This window comes from Vombatus ursinus, unplaced genomic scaffold (genome assembly GCF_900497805.2).
Source record: "Vombatus ursinus unplaced genomic scaffold, bare-nosed wombat genome assembly UNPS02015358.1, whole genome shotgun sequence".
In the NCBI taxonomy this organism is placed as follows: Eukaryota; Metazoa; Chordata; class Mammalia; order Diprotodontia; family Vombatidae; genus Vombatus; species Vombatus ursinus.
This window is the reverse complement of record NW_020955136.1, coordinates 234,584-256,769: the sequence shown is the minus strand read 5'-3', so window position 1 is coordinate 256,769 and position 22,186 is coordinate 234,584. Positions and strand designations below refer to the sequence as shown.

Genomic DNA, 22,186 nt, shown 5'->3' with positions numbered 1-22,186 from the left:
GGCACATAGCAATTAAGTGAATTGCTCACAGTCACACAACTAGTTTCAGAGTGCATTTTGGAAGATGAAGGCTCTTGCATGATGCTATGCTGTTTCTTAATAAAAAGCATCTAATATAAATGGGTATTCAAAGCCCCCCAAATACCACCAAACAAGTATCTGGGTTTCTATGGAAACATAGGCCAGAAGATAGGTTTGCACTAACCCAGAGAGCAATTGGAAATGTGTGTGGTGACCTATGGAGAAGGTTACATCTTTAGGGGTTGCAAGTGGGGTAGGATGCTATAGCATCTTGGAAGATATTCCCTGCATGCTCTGGGGAAGCTGGCTCTGCCAGGGCCAAGTGTAACTGCTTTTAGGCTGTGGATTCAGCGAGGGCTATTGGGAGCCCTGGGACAGTCGGAGAGGTATTCCTGAGATCTAATTATGATGTCTATCTTCTGCAGAATTATCACAAAGCTTGGGACCAAAGAACCTGACCACATACCATCTGTTTTCTTCTGGATCTCAATTTACACATCTGTAAAATGGTAATCAAAATGTCTGCCATACTTAACTCAGAAGGTTGTTGTGGAAACCAAATGAGATCATTTATGCAAACCTTAAGAACCTATATAAATGGCAGCTATTATTGTCATTGTCATTATTGTCATTGTCTGTAGTCAGCTGAGTTACATTGTAACTCAGGCACAGAATCAATGGGTTTTTGTCTTAATTTCAGCGAATGATACTGAATGCAGTGTATATTTCTACTCAGGAGCTGAGGAGGCAAGAAAAGAAATTACAGCCTCGTCCCCTCAAACTGTGCCTTGGTCACTGTTGATGAAAATAGCAGCTTATGTATGTAGAAGGCTTTACACTTAAAAAGTATGTTCCACACGTGAGCTTGTACTTGCGTGTGCACACACACACACAATCATTTGGTATTCAGAAGAACGTTATAAGTGAGACAGTATATTATTTTTATCTACATTTTAAAGGAGGGGGTGCAGTGAGAGGCAGTGTGGTATAACGGATACAGAACTCTGGCCCTGGAACCAAGAAGTCCAGTCATTTCAGTCATGTGACCTTTGTGACTCAATTTGGGGTTTTCTTAGCAAAGATGCTGGAATGGTTTGCCAGGTCCTCCTCCAGAGGATCCATTTTGTCAGGCAATCAGAGGTTAAGCAACTTGCTCAGGCTCACACAGCTAGGAAGCGTCTGAGGCTGGATTTGAACTCAGGTCTCCCTGACTCCAGGTCAAGTGCTCTATCCACTGTGCCACCTAGCTGCCCCATACATGTGTATTTCTTGCCATCATCATCTTTTTCCTTTCTGGTGAAGTCCCTGAGTTCTGGGTTCAAATCCTCCTGTCTTGCTTCTGACACCTACTGGCTGTGTGACCCTGGGCAAGTCACCTAACCCCTGGTGCTCTTTCCAACTCTTTCAAGACTCTAAGTTGCCCAGAAGGCACCAACCTGAAATAGGTAAGGGGAGTCTTCTCATCTTGGATCTACCTATAGTGATGCTTAATTCCACTTGTCCTCTGTTTCTCTGAAGGTGGATAGCATCTTCCTTCATAAGTCCAAGTCTTTCCATGTTTTTCTAAATCAACCAGCTCATCATTGCATACACCATAGCAGTATTCCAACCCAATCACATTCTGTCTGAGAGATTGTCTATGAAAGTTTTTTCCCCCTCAATTTTCTGCATTCCTTCTATTCTTGGCTGCATAGGTTTTATTTATATAAGAAAATTTTAATTTAAAATAATTAAAATTATCCATTTTACACTTTAACAGTGCTCTCACCTTATAATATAGTTTGTCTGATATTGCTGAATCTGCTTCCTCTACATCTTTTTTCCCTGGTTTCCTCAAAGTTCCTGACCTTTTGTTCTTCAAAATGAACTTTGCTGCTATTCTTTCTAACTCTGTAAGATAATTTTTTAATAATTTAATTGAGATAACATTACATAACTAGATTAGTTAGGTAAAATTGTCATTTTTTAAACTATATTGGCTTTACCTACCCATGAACAATAACTATTACTTCATTTATTTAGATCTGACTTTATTTGTATAAAAAGTGTTTTATGTTTATGTTCGTATAGCTCCTGTGTCTGCTTTGGCAGGTATACTCTCAAATATTTTATGCTGTGTAGTTATTTTAAATGGTCTAAAACAATATTGAATAATATGGCTGACACATAGTATAGTATCTCTATTTTTCTTCTTTTATTAAATAGCCAATTTAAAACAAAAACATATTGCTCCATTGGACTTACAACAAATCATAATTTATTCATAAATAATTTGAAAATAATCGGTTTGTGGTCTCTGAAACCAAACTTCCATGACAAGAAACACCTGGTTATTCTAGCACATCTCCATTTGCTATTTGTTATCTCCCTTGCTGTTTGCACTGGAGACCCAGAGGCTGATAGAATGTTGGGCTGGCTTTTGATTCTGTGTTATTGTTTGGGCTGCTAATGGCCTGAAGCAATGTGTGCCTTGAAATGTCAAGGACGTTGACTTTGGAGACAATTTTGGACTGGACTTTAGCAGTGGAGGAAAGATGATTTCATTAGGTAAATATTTGTTCAGAGACTACATTTTTGAATGCTTACCCCTCTTGCTTTAAATTGTCAGTTAAAGCCAGACCTCCCAATAACTTCAGAAATACCAGGAAAGTGTTTGATGGGTACAAAGGTGCTCCTCTCCTGCCCTACACATTAGCTATAGGAGTGTGGTAGAGTGCTTAGGGAGATGACTCTGAAGGATAGAGAGTGGGTACAGCCAACACAGTGGACTTCTTGACAGGACATTGAGCCACATTACTATCAAAATGAGAACTCCCCTTAGCCCAAATGAGCTCTGAGGCTCAATGTGATTTTGGTCACTATTCTATGAAATAGCATTAAAACCATATTCATAAGAGAAGGTAAGTGGGGTCACAACTTAAGTGGAGTGAGTGGAACCTTAAGACATGGGAGTGGGGAACAAGACACTCAACTCCAAATGCTAAGAATCAACTTCCTGGAACTCTGAATAACTCTTGAATTGGAGCAGGGGTTGTTGCTTCCTGTCATCTATGCTGGAGAAGGTTAGGGGGAGAGAAAACATGGAAGAAGGTAGAGGAAATCTGGAAAAAGAGCAATAGGCCAAGCATGGATCATAAGGTTACTTGGCCCTCTTAAACAGAGTGACCCCCAAATTTTCCTATTAAAGCTTAAAAGCTATTAAAACTTCAAACTGCAGTAAAACTTTGGGGATATCCTGTAGTGTTACTGTGAGTTGAAGAAATCAAGAGCTGCCTTACCAGGACCAGCCATTGGGGGATGCCAAGAGACAAAAAGAGTAAATTCTAGGCCCAACGTTGAGAACTAGTTCAGCTTGGAAATGCCAGGAGGTCTGAAAGGATATGAGAATATACCAGGAGGTCCAAGGAGATGTGAGAGTCACCCAGGACCACCCAGGACCGAGGCCTGATGCTCCCCTCTCCTTTGGAAAGCAAACACATATTTTCAAAGGTTGCAATAATTCATGATCTACAGTGTCCTAGTTACCCCACGAAGCACAAAAACATTCCAGGCAATATTTCATCCAAAGTCAGGCACCCTGATCTAAACAACTTTATTTGGCCAGCCATAACCACAAACATAAATATACATACGACATGTCTATATATATTTATAAGAAAGATGGTCTAATGTCCAGACAACAAAGATAGAATATATCTATTCTATGTGCAACTGTAAAAAGTTACATTTTCAAAGAAGTTAATTAAGAACAGCATTATGAGACAACAAGGTAGTGGGTGGATTACTCCACATTTGCTACATATGTTCACCATCCAATGCTTAGTACTTTGAAGGGTGCCTTTATCTTTTAGGAACAAACCATTAATACCATATGGAGAATTTATTATTCAGTGACTATAGTATTTCAGGACTTTAGAATAAAACCTTCTTATAAAACACATTATAACAAAATCAAGTGACAGGACCTTTGGGGCTAATAGGATGGAGAGATTTGGTATTCCTTGCCTACCACATATGGGAAGTAAGTGCTTGGATTGCTGGAGCAGTGGTTGGGTTCCAACTGTAAGGAAAGGGGAGTGAGTGAAGTTTCTATTCCCCAATGGGTGGGGCTGATGAATTGTCCCAATTTCCCTTGCATGGGAAGGGATTAGAATGCTGCTGCCATCTAACCAGGAGGCATTCAAGTCATATAAGGGGACTTCCCAAAAAGCGTCAGTCATAAGCACATTCTAGGAAATTCCAAGTTAAATATCAACATCATCTTTTTCTGGTTCCAGGACTATTGGGAACTGGAGTTTCGCTGAGCTGCTCTTCTCCAAGAGAGATAAATGACTGCTGAAATCTGAGAGAAAGCAAAAATAGATTCAGGTATTTCAGTAACTGTTGTGATCTTTTAAAAAGGAAGAAAGACTTGGTCTTTGTATATGCATATATTTGTAAATACATATGCATTGAAGTGGCCCCTCCGTTTCAGGAGCTGGTGTACAGGCATAAGGGTACTCATCTTTCTTAATAACTAGCTTGTGAGGCAGCCAGGTAGGCACTGGCCAAGGAAATCAGTCTGACAACCAGGCTCAATTAGAAGGAAAGATTAGGCAATGGGAAAGCATGGAAAGGAGGATGAAAAATCCTTTTCGATTTGAAGCTTCAGCTAATTTGTCCTAGCTCTGGCCTCCCCCTCTCACACCACCTTCTGGCCACAAATGCTCTGAGGGAAGTTCTGTTACATTTTAAGAAAGTTGTGTACAAGATGACAAATTAGATACTGTCAGCTTCCAGTGGTTTCCAAAGTAGTGAGATAAGATGATTATCTAGAATTTGTGAATTAACTAGGGCCAGTTTTTCTCCCTCTCTTCAACCCTGAGCCTTGAATTGTGGCCACTTCATACACTCATTCCAACTTTACTACCACCATCAGAGGAAGGGAGAAGAGGCAAAATACAGTTTGGTCACATGAAGCAACTGGCTCCTGGTTCTGTCTCTGTCAATAATGGTCTATGAAATCCAAATTCTATCACCTCTCTGGGTCTGTTTCCCTGTCCGTAAAATGAGAAGTTTGGACAAGATGAGCTCTGAGATCCCTTATAGCTCTAAAATTCTAATCTGTTCTAATTAGAAGACAGGTTGGTCTCATAAGAATGATTTATAAAGCTTTGAGCCCAGAGACAGCAGCCAGGGCCTACTTACACTGTGACTCTATCAACCCCACGGGACCAAGAAATGAAAGAGGTAAGTCAGACAACATGAAGCACCAAGAAACTGAGGATAAAGATAAGCTCAGCAGAGCTAAGAGCTACAAAGTTCAGGATAGTGCAGTAGAATAGCATCTTTGGAGACAATTTTTGATTGGGCTTCGGCAATGGAGAAAAGGAGGTTTCATTAGGGAAATATTTGTTCAGAGACTGCATTTTGAATACTTACCACTGTTGATTTGAATTGTCAAACCTCCCAGTGACTTCAGGAACACCAGCAAAGTGTTTGATGGGTACATGAGATGCTCATTTCCTGCCCTCCACTCAACAGTTATCTTCAGGAGAAATGGAGATGGAGGAGATTACTGTTACCTGTCTTGGAGAGGCAGCATTGTGCAGTAAATAGGAAGACACAGATCCACATCCCACCCCTGACACACACTGTCTGTGTCCTAACCCCATAGTGCTCTGGCTTAACCTTCTAAGTGGCAGAGAAGAGGCCAACTTGCATTCACAGAGGGAGCTCCCTCACCTGAGCGTTCCCTAGACCAATGAAATAACAGGTGCGTTCCCTAACCCTATCCTTAGACATAACAGCAAAAGTAAGAATCCAAAGGGAATCTTAGGATAGAGAGCTGACAGAATGTAGCTGAGAAAGATAGCAATCTGATGATAAAATAAAAGGAGACAGACAAATCAGGAGAGATAAAAGGCACTAGTAATAAAAAGATTGACAGAAAATTACACAAAAAATCATTGGAACATCATCCATAGGATGTGTTATTCCAATTCATCTTTTGAAATTTCTTGCCTGAGGGGCAGCAAAAGATATGGAGAGAGAAATAGATAAAAGAGAACCAAAAAAACTTCTTTCCATCCATGCAGAAAGTTGAGAAACATGTTCATTAGAATCACAGAATCTCTGAGCTACAAGGAAGCTCAGAGGCAAACTCAACCAACCCATACCTGAATGAGAATCCCTCCCTACCACACACCTGACAAGCTGTCATATACTCTTTACTTGAAAACCTCCAGGGAAGAGAGACTCACTACCTCCTATGGTGGGTGGCTTCTTCAATGTCTAACCGTCAGGAAGACTCTGCTTGCACCAAACTGAAATCAAACTCTGAAACTTCAATCTTCCTCCTGAAGAAATAATATTTCACATTTACATAGCAACATGGCTTAATGGATAGAGCTTAGGACTTGGAATCAGGAAAATCTAGGTTGAAATACTGCCTCTGAAGTTTATTCCATGTATCTCTCTGAGATGTATTAGATTTGTCATCTCGGAGCCTTAGCCATCTCTATATCTATTAGATATATCGTCTCGGAGCCTTGGACAATCCTTGGAGGCAGGGGTTATTAACCTTTTTTATGTCATGGACACCTTTAGCAGTCTAGTGAAGCCTATGAATCCCTTTTCAGAATAATGTGTTGTCTACTTTTGTAATCGAAGGAAATGCTCAATTTTGGCTAGAGGTTAGTGAGATTAAAGATGTAATTTTTTTAGTTCACAGACTGTTTGAAAGCTATATCCACAGGGGCCCGGGGACCTCAGGTTGAGAACCCTTGCTCCAAGGCTTATCTACTAACTTGTAGACTGGATGTGATCTGTGTTAGTAGAGGGAATTCTCATGCCTACAATTTCATAGTCCCTCAACGGATTAAAGTTTAAAAACCCAATTTCCTCAAACTAGCCCTATGAGGCAGGTAGTACAGGGGCAGCTAGGTGGCATCATAGTGCACAGAGCACCAGGCCTGGAGTGAGTTCAAATCTGACCTCAGACCCTTACTAGCTGTGTGACCCTGGGCAAGTCACTTCACCCTGTTGGCCTCAGTTTCCTCATCTGTAAAATGTGTTAGAGAAAGAAATGGCGAGCTACTCCAGTATCTTTGCCAAGAAAACCCCACATGAGGTCATGAAGAGTCAGACATGACTGAAAAATGACCAAACAACAAAACAACAGCAAAATACAAGTATTATTATCTACGTTTTACAGATGAGGAAACTAGTCTCAGAGAGGGTAAGCAACTTGCCCAAGGTCACACAGCTAGTAAAAGTTAAAGCTGGTATTCAAACTTAGGTTTCCTGACTCCAAGTCCAGGGTTTTTTCTGCTATGCACAATGACAGGCCTTCAAATACTTGAAGATAGCTATCATGTGCCCCATATTTTCATTTCTCTAAGTTAAAAACTCTAGTTTCATCAACACATGTCTGTATGGCATGGCCCCCAGTCTCATTACTCTCCTCTGAACATTTGTCTCTGACCTAGCCCCCCAAATTGAATACAGTACTCCCCATGTGGTCTGGTCAGGACAACCTATGTCAGCATTGATATGGTTACAAGGGAAAGCTAACAGAAACACACCAGAAAGCAGACTGACTTCATTTAGAGTAAATACCCAGTCCTTTCCATTTTTAGGCAGGGTGGTTAACAAGAAGTAAAAGCAGTGACTGACTATAGCCCGTGGATGTAAATCAGGGCCCAACCCTCTTGCCTTTGAGCAAAACTGGCTTCACTCTAGAAAGAGGAACTAAACCAAACAAGCCTTCAGGGTACTGGAAAGCCTCCTTGCCCAGGAAGTCTTCCCAAGTCTTCACATGTGAGAGTTTCTGTGCACTCACAGATTTTCCCAGCAGACATCTGGTGGGCTGTGGTGGTTTTTGGAACCTGCTTAAAATAGGCAAGTCTGATGATTCAGATTACATAGAGCTTTTTCCTGTTCACCTTGCATTCTGTCCAGGCTACTGAGCTGAGACTAACACAGGGGTGGGAAACCTGCGGCCTTGAGGCCACATGTGGCCCTCTAGGTCCTCAAGAGCGGCCCTTTGACCGAAGCCCAACCTCACAAAACAAATCTCCTTAATAAAAGGATTTGTTCTGGAAAACATGGACTCGGTCAAAAGGCCAACCCGAGGACCTAGAAGGCCACATGTGGCCTCAGGGCCACTGGTTCCTCACCCCTGGGTCACTAACCCATTCTTCTAGTTGCAAATTTAAGAGCCTCAGATGCTACGGGTGGGACCTTCATCTTCCTCCTTCCCAATCCAGTCATCTAATCCACACATCTTATTTTAGAAGAAATTCAGACTTATTTTACAAATATTTTATGAAACTTATTTTTTTTAGAGAAGTGAAGTGACTTCCCCGGTATCCTTTGTCAATAAATGTTCTGTAAACTCAGTCACATATCAGGTTTTTTTTTTTAATACATGATCTACCTATACTGATAATTAGAAAGTTCCCATTCAGTGTGTGGAAGCTGGGCCTGGAAGAGGCTGTTCATATAGCAATTCCTTGAGCCACAGCTGCAGGCAGAGTTAGGGATCAGTATGTTGCTGAATGAGAACAACAACTATACACATATTGCTCTTGTTTAGAGGCCTCAGAGGAGCAGTGAATAAACTCGGTATTATGGAAGGAATTAACTAGGAGGTTACTTTCTTTTCTACGAAACAAGTGTCATTGGAAAAATTACAGACTCTCGGCAGTTTGTGACAAAGAGGCCACAGATCTAATTTGTAACAGCCAAGATCAATCAACCAATCAGCAAATATTTCTGTGCCAGGCACTGGGCTGGGTGCTGGAGATACAAATACAACAAATGAACCAATCAACACTCTTAAGGCACTTATATTCAAATGGGGCAGACAACAACAGATAAGTACAGACAGCAAAGAGAGAAAGAGTGTGAAGTACTGAAATACAAGATACAGTTGAGGGCATGAGGAAAGGCTTTATGTAGAAGGCAGTGCTTGAAGAAAAGAGAGAAGTTCTGTGAAATGGAATGGGGAAGGAAGGGAATTACAAGCAGGGAAGATAGCCAGGGCAAATGAATGAAGATAGGAAATGCAGGGTCATGTGTGAAGAATAAAGACAAGGCCAGTTTGCCGGGATCACAGGAGAGAGATGAGGCTGTAATATCGGGTTGGGATCAGGGTATGAAGGGATTTAAAAGCTAATTAGAGGAGTTTGTATTTTATCTCAGAGGCAATAGGAAGCCACAGGAGCTGATTGAGTGGGGCAGTGACATAGTCAGATCTGCATTTAAAGAAAATCACTTTGGCAGCCATGGGAGGATGCATTAGACCCAGGAAAGACTTGAGGCAGAGAGACAAATTAGGAGGCCATTGCAATTATTTAGACAAGAGGAAAGGAGGGCCTGAACTAAGGTGGTAGCTACGCGAGTAAGAAAAGAGGTTAGATATGACACATATTGTGGAGGTAGAAATGTCAAGTTTTGGTAACTGATTGGACATGGGAGGTGAGAAGTTGGAGGTTATGCTTAGGTTACAAACCTGGGAGACTGAAAGAATGATGGTGCTTTCAACAGAAAGAGAGGAGGGTTTAGGTAGAAAAGACAATGAATTTTGTTATGAAAATGTTGAGTTTGAGATGTCTCTGGGACATCTAATTTGAAATGTCCAATAGGCAATTAGTGATGCAGCACTAGCTTAGATAGACTTTTTGAGTTTAGTGGAGTAGAAAAGGGCCTGGTGTGCCATGGTCCAAGAGGCCACGAATAGTCAGACATGATTGGACATATGAACAACAACAATGCAGGACTGAGGCTCAGGGTGGAAACTGTGGCTAGATATAAATATATATCTGGGAGTCATCTGTATACAGATGCTAGTTAAACCCATGGGAACTGATGAGGTCATTGAAAGAAAATATAGAGAGATGAAAAGACCCAGGACAGGGCCTTAGGGAACATCAATAGCTGGGGGGAGGGGGGTCACAATCCAGATGAAGAGTAGCAAAGATGCTGCATTCTGCATCGGCATGATGTTTTCTATTGGACTGGTCATACTTGATTAATTTATTTTATTTTATTTTTGGCTAGGCAATGGGGTTAAGTGACTTGCCCGTCAAGTGTTTGGTCTGAAGCCGGATTTGAACTCGGGTCCTCCTGACTCAAGGGCCGGTGTTCCATCCACCGTGCCACCTAGCTGCCTCTGACTACTTAATTTTGGCAATTAATTTTTAAGAGAATAAAAGCCGCATCAATAGTTACTGGACTTTTGAATCTACCCTAAACATTAGCAATTTTCTTTATCCCTTTCTAGGTTTTCATCAGTTGCTAAAGGACTTGGAAATGCCCTTCTATCATTCTTCTACTAGACCATTAGAAACTCTTTCAAGAGCACTACTTTCAAACCGTATCTTGAATCATTTTTGTTGTTTCAACTGAAGAATCTTTTTGCTTTAAGGAGGGGAGACCAGTACACATTGCTGATGATGGAATTTACAGATGAGGAAACTGAGGTGAACAGGGTAAAGTGACTTGGCCAGGGTCACGCAGCTAGTCAGTGTCTGAGGTCAGATTTGAACTCAGGAAGAGGAGTCTTCCTAACTCCAGGCCCGGCCCTGTATCCACTGCAGCGCCACCTAGCTGCCCTTTGCTATACTAGCCACCTTCAAGTTGAGTATGCTAAGGCTCAAGGTAATCCTTTACAGGTGTATCAGGTATATTGCACATCTCCTTTTCATAAGGGACCATTTGATTGTTATGCAAACCCTGTGATGTAGGCAAGGAAGGCATTAATCCTGTCATTATGAATACGGATTAAAAATTCTTTGTGTAAATATGGATTCTCATCTAGAGATGGGAACTCAAGGATCCACTCAGGATCCATAGCTAACAGGTTACAATCACTGGCTTAAACCCTTACCTCTAACACAACATTTAGCTGCTTCTACATTAAGGGACCGCAGGGCATAGAATATAATATTCCACAGGGCAAAGGAGATAGGATTACAACCAAGAATCACCTACCCAGCAAAACTGAGTATAATTCTTCAGGGGAAAAAATGGTCATTCAGTGAAACAGGATTTTCAAGCATTCTTGATGAAAAGACCAGAGCTGAATAGAAAATGTGACTTTCCAATACAAGACTCAAGTGGAAAATGAAGAGTTAAACAGGAAAGAGAACTCATAAGAGACTTATCAAGGTTGAACTGTTTACATTCCTGCATGGAAAGATGATATTTGTAACTCATGAGACCTTTGTCAGTATTAGGGTAGTTAGAGGGAAAAATTATATGTATGTATATATAGATAGATAGATAGATAGAGGGCACAGGGTGAGTTGAAGATGAAGGAGTCATATCTGGAGAATAAAATTAAGGGGTGAGAGAGGATTATACTAGGAGAAGGAGAAAGGGAAAGGTAGAACAGGGTAAATTATCTCACAAAAAAACAGAAAAGAAAAGGCTCTTACAGTGCAGGGGAACCAGGGGAAGGTGAGAGGAAATGAATGAATCTTATTCTCATAGGATTTGACTTAAGGAGGGTATAACATACACACTCAATTGGGTATGGAAATCTGTCTTACCATATAGGAAAATAGGAGGGGAAGGGGACAAGAGAGTAGGGGGATGATAGAGAGGAGGGCAGATTGGGAAAGGGGGTAATCAGAAGCAAATACTTCTGAGAAGGGACAGGGTCAAAAGAAAGAATAGAATAAATGGGGGGGGCGGGATAGTATTAAGGGAAATGGAGTTAGTTTTTCACAGCATGTCTACTATGGAAGTGTTTTGCATAACTGCACAAGTATAGCCTATATTGAGTTGCTTGACTTTTCAATGAGGGTGGGTGGGGAGGGAGGAAGGGAGAAAATTTGGAACCCAAAGTTTAAAAAAACACATGTTTAAAAAAAATGTTTTCACATGCAACTGGGAAATAAGAAATACAGGAGATGGGGTACAGAAATCTATCCTGCCCTATAGGAAAATAGAAGGGGAAGGGGGGTAGAGATAGCAGGGATAGCAGACTAGGGGAAGGAGTATTCAGAATGCATGCCATCTTGGGGTGGAGGGAAGGGTGAGATGGGGTGAAAATTTGGAACTCAAAATCTTGTGGAAGTAAATGTTGAAAACTAAAAATAAAAAAAATAAATTAAAATTAAAAAAAAAAGAAAAAACCCTTACCTCATAGCAAGGGTTATAAACAATAAAGTACATTTTTATAATATATATCAAAGGACTCTCTTATTGTGGACTGGGTCAGATGAGAACTCTTTGACACGTATGAGAATATGGATGAGTCACAGCAAGAGAAGGGACGAATGTACAACAAGAGTACTTGCATCAAGGACATTGCCACATGAAAATCACAGGTCATTCTAGCAATACCAAAAGACAGACTTTAAGCTCAGTAATCACTTCCTTAGGAATGCAGACTGGACATGTGATTTCCTTTGTATCATCAGCTCCCCAGTGAGGAAACTCCCTCTACCAATGCAGATTGTCACCATCTTTGCAACTTAGAGTTTTGCTACCTTGTCCAGTGCAACCCAGTGTCTGTGTCCGGCACTGACCTTGAACTATGGTCTTCCTGGCTTCAAGACCAGTTCTCTAGCCACTAGACATGATGTCACTTGTTCTCTTACCATTATTTTTAAAGGAATCTTCACAGAAAGTAGAAGTGTTTTTCTTCCCACTACAAAAGAATCAGTGGGTAGGTGTATTAATCTTTCTGATCTCAGCTTCCTTCTCCATAAAATGGGAATAATAATGCTTTCAGTGCCTGCCTCACAGAGCTGTATATAACATATACACACATATACATATATACATATGTATACATACATATATAAGGAGAGAGGGAGAGAGACAGAGACAGAGAGAGAGAGACAGAGAGAAAACACACTGTGCTAAGGCTGGGGATACAAATACAAGCAAGTAAAGACAGTCCATGCCTTCAAGGAGCTTACATTCTAATTAGACAATGTATGTAAAGTGCTTCGCAAACCTTAAAGTGTTATAAATAACTGTTGTTATAATATGAGTAAAGATGAATGCCAGATATGGAAAATTATTTACAAAGAGGTCATAAAACTGTAGCGTTTGGTTTTAAGTGAAAACAAATGAAAAAGACAGGATGTTTTCTAGGCCATGTTGAATGTCTTCTGGCAAGCAAGCACATTCTTTACTATAAAGTAGATTTTTAGGTTCTATACTTGACTTGTCCAAGGTCACACAGGTAGTAAGTAGCAGAATCAGGATTCAAACTCAGGTCCTGACATAAGATTCAGGGCTGTTTCTAATGTACTGCCATGCTGAAGAAAGATTACATTTCTTTCTGACTAACGGATTAATTTAGAATACAGCGATACTAACAGTATTATGCTTCCTTCCTGGGCAGCCAAACTTTGGACTAGAAAAGTTTCTCAATGTTCTTTCCACAGACACGAGACTATTCTGGGCTTGGGCTTAGCTTCTTGTATACATCCACATACCTGGGATGTGGAAGTCTGACAAACCAGTTCATCCTATGAACTGCTGAGATTTTCAGCTGTGGAATAAGTGGTTGTGGGCTCTGGGAAAAGAGCTAACACCTTTTTTCTCCAGAATCTTCTAACCCTCTACTTTAACATCTCACCAGAGATAATGACTCTTGGATGAATTTGGTCATTGTTTCTCATAAACAAAAATCTGCTGTCCACAGTAGAAGGGCTCACAAAATGAAAAGTACTGAGTCCTGGTGCAGCCCAGAGAAGGAGAAGGGGAATTGTGGACTGGAACCTTGGAGTTCAGATATTCAACTAACTTCCCTGATTGCCCTTTTCAGGCCTGCTTTCCACCTTTGGTGTCCACTTGATTGACCCAAATCTCACCTGTTTCAGCAGATGGGCTAAACCAGGTTGAAGCCAACTAAGGAGTCTCATACTTGTCGGTGAGTGAGATGGGTGTCTACCCCAAGCATATGAAGATTTTCCCTGGCAGAATGGGCAGATGAGAACAATTTATTCTAAACAGTCATGAAGGCAGCCGAAGCAGTCACTGTGGAGCACTTAGAGCTTGGTCAGACATCAAAGACACCAGGGTCATCCTCTGTATCCCTGGCAATGACCAATCATCCTGACTTTTGTCTTGTCACTGGACTTCGATGACTCTGGAAGAGAGAGTGAGGCCAAAGACTTTAAGCAACTCTGCCTCACTTAAATCCAATTTATGCACAAATCAAAATGCATCACCCATACCAGAGAACTAAGGCAACCAACTTGCTAGACTGCAGAGGTCAGACTAAAACTTTAAAAACTTCAACCATTTCCATGTGAATAGGGATGATTTTTCTCAATGCATTGTTTATGTGAAGTACTTACCAGCTTTCAGTGATCTCTGATATTTCCCAACACAAGGGAATAACAAAGAATTTCATTCCCGGAAACCTCAGATTCTTCCTCGGTTAAGTAGTACTATCATAGGTACTATCAGTTCACAGGGTTGTGGTGAGGAAAACCCTTTAAAAAACTTTTAAAAATCTACATAAATTAGACATTATAAGTACAATCAATTCAAGGCATTGTGGTATAGTGGATAGAGGCATGTCTTCAAAGTCAGAAAGGCCTAGGATCAAGTCTTACCTCAGACACATACTGACTGTATTTTTGTTCGTTGTTTCAGTTGTTTCAGACTCCTCATGACCCCATTTGGGGTTTTCTTGGCAAAGATACTGGAGTGGTTTGCCATTTCCTTCTCCAGCTCATTTTATAGATGAGGAATCGAGGCAAAGAGAAGTGGCTTGCCCAAGGTCACACAGCTAGTAAATGTCTGAAGTCAGATTTGGACTTAGGAAGACGAGTCTTCCTGACTCCAGGCCCGGCCTATCCACTGCAGTGCCACCTAACAGCCCTACTACTAATTGTATGACCCTGGGCAATTCACGTAATCTCTCAGTCACTCAGGCGGCTCTCTAACACTATAAGTTATGAAAACAGTTGCTGACCTCATTAAAAGGAGCTTCCTCACCTGGGAGTTCCCTAGACCAACAGAATCACAGGTCTAGTTCCCCTCTCAAAAAAAATTCAGTTCCCTTTATTGGTCATCAAATGACTCTGCTGACCTGAAAGAATGATTATTCATCTGAAAAGTGAGTAAAACATTCCCTTAGCCTCTGCATACCTCAATCAATGAACCTCCATTCTTATTCATTCTCCAATCTTGCTCCCTCCCCCCACAGCAGAATAGAGAACCTAGGTCCATTTGTGGCACTAGGCAATCATCCCTATGGGCCTCTGCTGATTCTAACTATAGTTTATCCCTTTCTCAATAAAACTCCAGTTGAAGTCCCTTGGGAAGACAGTTTGGCCTAAACTGAATATTTGTGTGGAAATTTTTTTTCTTCCTTTTTATTTCCAACAGTGGGTTTCAAAAACAAAAATACTCCCTAGATTTTGACACAGCAATCTAAGCTCCTTTGAATTGCAACAGTATAATTTGTTACCTGACAATCAATCAAGTCCGTTTGAGGCTTCTTTTAATCATTCTAAAACCTGGATGCTGGTGGGAGGCCATGCTAATTCCCATTTCATACGTTCTTCTTATCAACTGAATTCACAAAGCAACAATTCCATGCATTTTGAATGCCAACAACAGACTTTCTTGTCAGTTCTATAGTCAAAGAATGACACAGTCGAAAAGGACCTTTAGAAATCACCTAGTTCAACCTCATTTTGCACAGGAAACTGAGGTAAAAAGTAAGTTACCCAGATAGCAGAGCTGGGTCTAGAACTAGTCATAGGAATAGTGATTTAGATCTGGGGGAACAAGAGGACCTTAGAGGTAATCTAGTCCAACTCTTTCATTTTACACAAGGAAATGAGGCCTAGAGAGAGGAAAGGACTTGCCCAAGTTCATACAGCAGAGCTGAGACTGGACTGGGTTTGAGCTCTGGTGCTTGCACACCTGTCTGGAGCTCTTTACAGCATGCTACCTCTAAACTCTTCTGAGCAAAGCAGAGGGCAAGATCTCCTACACTTCACTGTAGCTCATTCAATAGGAAGTACATCATAATACTAGAGCACATTTAAGTTTGGGAAAGGATGACATTAGTTGGGCATTTCAAAAAATCATGACAGTTTTTTTTTCAAAGCTTTCATTCACAACAGAAAAATTTAATTGTGTGACCGTGTCTATATTGAAACAACCATTTTTGATCTGCTATAGTTTTATGGCAGAGCATTCACCAATGACACAACAGTCTAAGTCAGTGGTCTCTAAAACTTTTTGGTCATATACCCACCAGTAAAAAATTTTGAGCACATACCCCCAATATATGTGCAAGGGTAGAGGTTCTACTCCCAACTCAATGTAGCCAAAGAAGGCAAAGATACCTCAGATCAAGTAATCAAACAGTGTAACTAGATATGGACATTTTCTTCAGCCCCATCATAATATGTGAATGAGTCATTATGCAGGTTGAGAATATTATAGAGTTTTGGCCATTGGATGAAGGCAGATGATGCCACAAAATCTTGTAATATGGGTCTATGTATAAAAATAGCAGTTAGTTCAGCAGTGGATCAGTTCAGTAGTAGAAGACTTCAACTTTAGGAGTTAAGGATTTCAAAGTTTGAGCCAGGCATCCAAGAAGGAATCATGTGTCCCATCCCCCCAACTCACTGACCATATCATCAAGAGAGACTAGGCCAGTGGGAGACAGTATAAACAGTTGACATCACAGAGACTGGATCAGTATTAGATAATGACTACAACTGGGATTAGAGAGACCAGATGAGTAGGAGGCAATATTTCTAACTAGGGGCAAAGAAACATACCAAGGATAAATGGATGAAGAAAGACAGTCACCCAAGAATGGAGGCAGCTTCAAGAAGCATGACTCCTTGCACCCGAGAAGAATACCAGCTGTAGACACACAAAAAAAGACATCCAGGCCATAAAGCATCAGCTGTCAGTTGCCTGTTTGTCACATATGTATCCTATATGTGTATCTCGCTACCACTGTACTCTAAGTTTGAGATCACTCTTCCTATGGGCCTGCGTGTATTTTAGGGAGAGTGTCCCACGTTTTTTTTTTGAGGGGGATGTTTTGTACCCTCTATTCTTATTATATTATCTTATAAAATATATTTTCTAAAAGCTAATTAGGTCTACTGGCTGATCATCATTGGGAAGTGCACTGGCTTACAATCAAAAGTATTAGAAACAGCACTTTAGGGTTGCAACTAAAACCCTGAGTGCAGTATAAATCACCCTAGAGGATGTGAATGTGAGTTGGGGGAGTGAGCCTAGAGGGTATGCTACCTATGTTTATTCATTTGTTTGTAAATTATATACATATACATGGTTCTAAGTTCAGTTTACTTGGATATATAGTTTTAATGGATGTCATAGTTGAAAAAAAGACCCTCAAAAAGTTATATAGCCCCAAACGGAAATATGGCCTCAATGGCTGTGCTTACATAATCCTCATGATACTTTCTCAATGCCATGCACCAATCATACCAAGTTTTCATTGTAATTTGACTAGCAAATTTTCCTCTTCCCTAATGTTAATCAATTATTCTTTAATTATTATATTTTTAAGAAATGGATCCACTAAATCCACTGAAACTATTTATTTGTAAGATTTTAAAATAGGTTAGGAAATTCTGTTTCCACATTATTAAAGTATGTAGATATGAAAGTTTTTATAGGTTACACACATCATTTTTGGCAATGAAATCACATAACAAAGGAAACATTTCCAAACATCTGTTTTCAAAATGCTCTCTCCATACCACAAGATTCTCTAAAAAGGCAGTTATTTTCTCATTCACTGTTTTTTGGTTTTGTTTTTCAATTTTTATTGCTATCTTTTACTTTTCGATCACCAGAATTTCTCTAGTATCCCTTCCTTCCCTTCCCCCCAGAGAAGCCATTCCATATAGCGAAAAAATATTTTAAGAACAAGAGGAAGATAGAAAAAAAAATCAGAAAAGTCAATTGATTCATTGAAATCGTCTGAAAATATTTGCAACGTACCACACCCATGAGCCTCCTATCTCTGCAAATGAGTAAGGAGGGAGTGTTTTCTTATTTCTCTTCTTTGGGATAAGCTTGTTTTTTTGTATTTACAACAACATTCGTGTTTGATTGTTTTGTAGTTGTTTTATCCATTTATCTTGTCATAATGACTGCATATATTTTTTCTTGACTCTGTTTACCTCATTCTGCAAAATTCTGTGTAAATCTTATGCTCCTATGAATTCATCTACTCGCTATTTCTTATAGCACATGGAATAATGGTATTCCATTACATTCATGTATCACAATTTATTTAGCCTTTCCCCTACTGACGGACATCTACTTTGTTTTCAATTCTTTGCTAAGACAAAAAGTGCTGCTATAAATATTTTGGTGTATATGAGGAATTTCTACTTATCAATGACCTCCTTGGGGTATAAGCCTAGTATTGGAATCTCTAGGTCAAAGGGAATGTACATTTTAGTCACTTTATTGGCATAATTCCAAATCGCTTTCCAAAATGATTGTACTGATTGGCAGTACCACTAACAATGCTCTAGTATTCTCATCTTCCTGAAACTTCTCCAACATTAACTATTTCCATCTTTTGTCATTTTTACCAATTTTGGGGGTGTGAGGTGAAATTTTAAGGTTGTTTTGATTTACATGTTTCTTATTATTAATGATTTGGAGTATTCTTTCATATGGTTGTTAGTTTGCAAGTCTTCTTTTGAGAACTGTTGGTTTATATAATTTCATTCATTGTTAAAACATTTCCTTTGATATCCAAGATATCCAAGAGAACTAAAACAAATATATAACACCAAAAGCCATTCTCCAATGGATAAGTGAGGTCAAAGGATATGAACAAACTGTTCACAAAAGAGAACTTGCAGACCATGAACAACCATAGAGGTAGCATGGTGTAGCACAGAGAGAGCTGGCCGTGGAGCCAGAAAGACTTGAATTGAAATCCCATCTCTGAAACTTACTAGCTGTATGACCCTGGGCAAGTCACTTATCTTTTTAGTACTCTGGGAAACTCTAACACTGTAAACTATAGAGCAGCAATGCACCATGTGCCAACCTGAATTAGTGCAGGGAGTTTCCTCATGTATGAGTTCCCCATACCAACTAAATTATAGGTCCATGCCTATGTCTATGAAACATTTCTCCTTATCACTAATAATAAGAGAACTACAAATCAAAGTAGCTCTGAGGTTTCACCTCCCCCGCAGAAAATCAGCCCAGCTGACAAAAGATGAAAATAGTCAACATTGGAAGGGTTGTGAAAAGACAGGCAAACTAATTCACTGTTGCTGGAGCTATGAATTGTTCCAATCATTTGGAAAGCAATTTGGAATTATTCTAAGAAAGTGACTAAAATGTTAATGCTCTTTGATCCAGAGAGCCCATTGCTAGGCATATACAGTGAAGGAGGTCAAAGAAAGAAATGTCCCATATATGCTAAAATATTCACAGCAGCACTTTGTAGTAGTAAAAAAAGTGGAAACAAAGCAGATGCCCATTGAATGGTGCCATAAGAATCAATGAATATGAAGAATTCAGAGAAGATTTACATGAACTGATATAGAATAAAGTTAGCAGAACCGGGAAGAACAATATACATAATTACTACAACATAAATAGAAAAAACAACAACAAAAATTAAAACTGAACAATGTGAAATTATAATGACAAATCTTGGTCCCAAAGAGGAGATCTCTGTTCATTGAAGATGTAAAGGGAAAACAGATGCAGAATACTGCATATATGGGATGTCCTAAAAGTCTGAGTGCACTCTTAAGCTTTAATAGTTAAAAGATGCATCAAGACTTTTGGGACATTCTGTACTGTCAGACTTGTTTGAGGTGTGGATTAGCTTTGCTAAGCTGCTTTTTTCCCCTTCTTTATTTTTTGTTATAAGGGGTGACTTTGGGATAGGGATATGTTAGAAAATGAAAGTAACATAAAAACAAAATATATCAATGAATTTTTAAATGTCACCTTTATCTTGAAGGGATAGATTAAATGTGTTTGTGGTTGTTTTATTTTTAAAATATAACTGTGAGGTAGCATACTACAGATAGCCACTTGTCATCATAGAAAAGGTCAACAGATTTGGAAAGCTTGTCTTTTTGTAAAAGAAAAATGCACACCATTTTTTAAAAAATGGCTTGCCAGGAGATAACCAGGAAACCTCTGTGGAAAAAATGTAAAGATATGTAATCTTTATGGAGTAAAGGTTTTGGGAGGTTTTTTTCTTTGTTTCCATAGCGCTTGCCAAATAAATACTTCATGGAGGAGTACTGGCAATTTTTCCTGATACTTAAGTATTCAGCAAATGTTTTTGCAGGGTATGGATTGCATATCTTTTCTCATATCTTTCATCAAGTCTCTATATTATTGCAGAGATTGAGCTAAGTTTGTAGCTACTGAAACCAACTGAAGTTATTGGAGATGAATATCTCCAATACTCAATAAAGTTGTAAGTTCTTTTCAAAATTAATCAATCAACAGTCATTCATTAAGTGCCTACTCTATGCCAGGCATTGTGCCAGGCTCTGATGATACAGACAAAAGGGAAACAGCCCCTACTTTCAAAGAGCTTATATTCTGTCAGCAGAAACAATGTATATAATGGACATCATATTGCTTGCCTTCTCAGTGGGTAGGGGAGGGGCAGGAGGGAGGGAGAGAATTGGAATTCAAAAAAATGTTTAAAAAAAAAAAGAAACACTACATTAATAGGTACTTATGGAATATATACCAATAAATACAAGGTAATTTTGGTAGGGCATTAGAAGTTAAGGGGAACAGGAAAGGTTTGATGTAGAAGGTAGTGCTTGAACTGAGTGTTGAAGAAAAGAAGAAATTCTAAGAGGCAGAGATGAGAAGGTAATACAAAGGGCTACTTCCTTGGATGATGGCTTCAGGGACTATGCCTAAAGTAAGGCTAGTGGTCTGTGGGACTCTACCATTCTTGAGACTCTAGGGCTTACCTGCTTATCAGAAGCAGTTGGTGCTGGTGTTGGTGGTGATGCGAATGGCAGGCTCCTTCTCCACAAGTGTTGTTCCCCTTGATGGCTGAAGAGCTGATCTAGAAGTGGGACTGGTGGTTTGGGCAGCAAAGATTAGAGACTCTATCAGCAGAGACTTAGCTTCAGACCTGGAAAATTAGAAATGAGAGAAGTCTATTGCATCAAAACATCCTTCCCATGGGGCAAGATTAGTGTGGTTCTATGGCTACATAAGTCCCTGTGTGACTCTTTGTGTCAATCTCAGTGCACATGCTAAGTGTGGCAAATCTCACATTCCCAGAGTGGAGAAAATGTCCACTTGTGCACTTTCAGAGGATACCTTTTGCTAGGTATTTTTTCATGCCTGAGAGATGATCGAACATATAGACATTACTTTGCTGGAAGAATGTCGGTATTTGAAAGCAAGCAGGTTTTGTCTTCATAGCTTGGGAAACGAATCCAATAACACTTAGAATTAAGTACAGTAAAGTCTCACAAGGAGAGCTGCTAGTAACTGGGAAGTATCTTGAAACACAGTCAATAAATTCGGAATCTTTGATAAGAACATCTGACAAAATAACTCCTGGGCATATTTACAAAGATGCATTTCTCCCAGTAGGAAAACACCATTTAAAAATAATTGTTCCTGCAGTTTTCAACCATCACACAATGAATTAAACAGATGGATGCAGAGAACGCTTTTGTTAATCATCTTACCTTAAAAGCACACTACTGAGAACATGTTTGCACAAGATATACCTGCATTTTCAGTAATGGTGTGACTATAAAACTGCCGAGAACCAGCTTATCACACCAGCCAATTAAAATTAGGGTTAGGATTGAAAGGAAAGCTAGAAAACTCCCCAAAGCTAAAGTCTTATAATGGAGTTTTATAAACTGGCTCAGTCATACAACATAGGCTCTCTTTCACTATAGGAGTACCATAATGAGAGAAGTGAGGCTACTGATCACTCTAGATTTTGTCATTTACCTATTTTGCCTCCTTCCACTTCATGGGGAAACAAAGTCAAGTGTATTTATTATACATGTAAAAACTATGCTATTAAAGTTTTCCTTTAGTGCTTCATCATGGGATGGAGATGATCCTAAGCTCTCAAAGCTCTGGTAAGGTTCTACCAAGCAAGAAGAGCTTCCATGGCCCATTGATGGGCAGTGTATGCACTGTCCAAGAA

The 22,186-nt window shown here is 39.8% G+C and overlaps 2 long non-coding RNA genes across 3 annotated transcripts in view; one reads left to right on the top strand and one right to left on the bottom strand.

Annotated features, from left to right (window-relative positions):
- Positions 1–3,692: 3,692 nt before the first annotated feature.
- On the bottom strand, positions 3,693–21,136 carry LOC114031991. 2 transcript variants are annotated; one of them, XR_003567792.1, is made up of 5 exons: positions 20,976–21,136; positions 13,842–14,119; positions 6,267–6,359; positions 5,443–5,585; positions 3,693–4,363 (listed from the first exon to the last, which is right to left on the bottom strand). It is a non-coding gene; the product is annotated as an uncharacterized LOC114031991 (long non-coding RNA). The 2 variants fall into 2 exon arrangements; XR_003567793.1 differs by having other exon boundaries at positions 5,443–5,548.
- LOC114031993 overlaps positions 13,824–22,186 on the top strand; it is a 31,173-nt gene continuing 22,810 nt past the window's right edge. The window contains exon 1 of the long non-coding RNA XR_003567794.1: positions 13,824–13,900. This is a non-coding gene — a long non-coding RNA (uncharacterized LOC114031993). The remainder of the gene's footprint in view (positions 13,901–22,186) is intronic.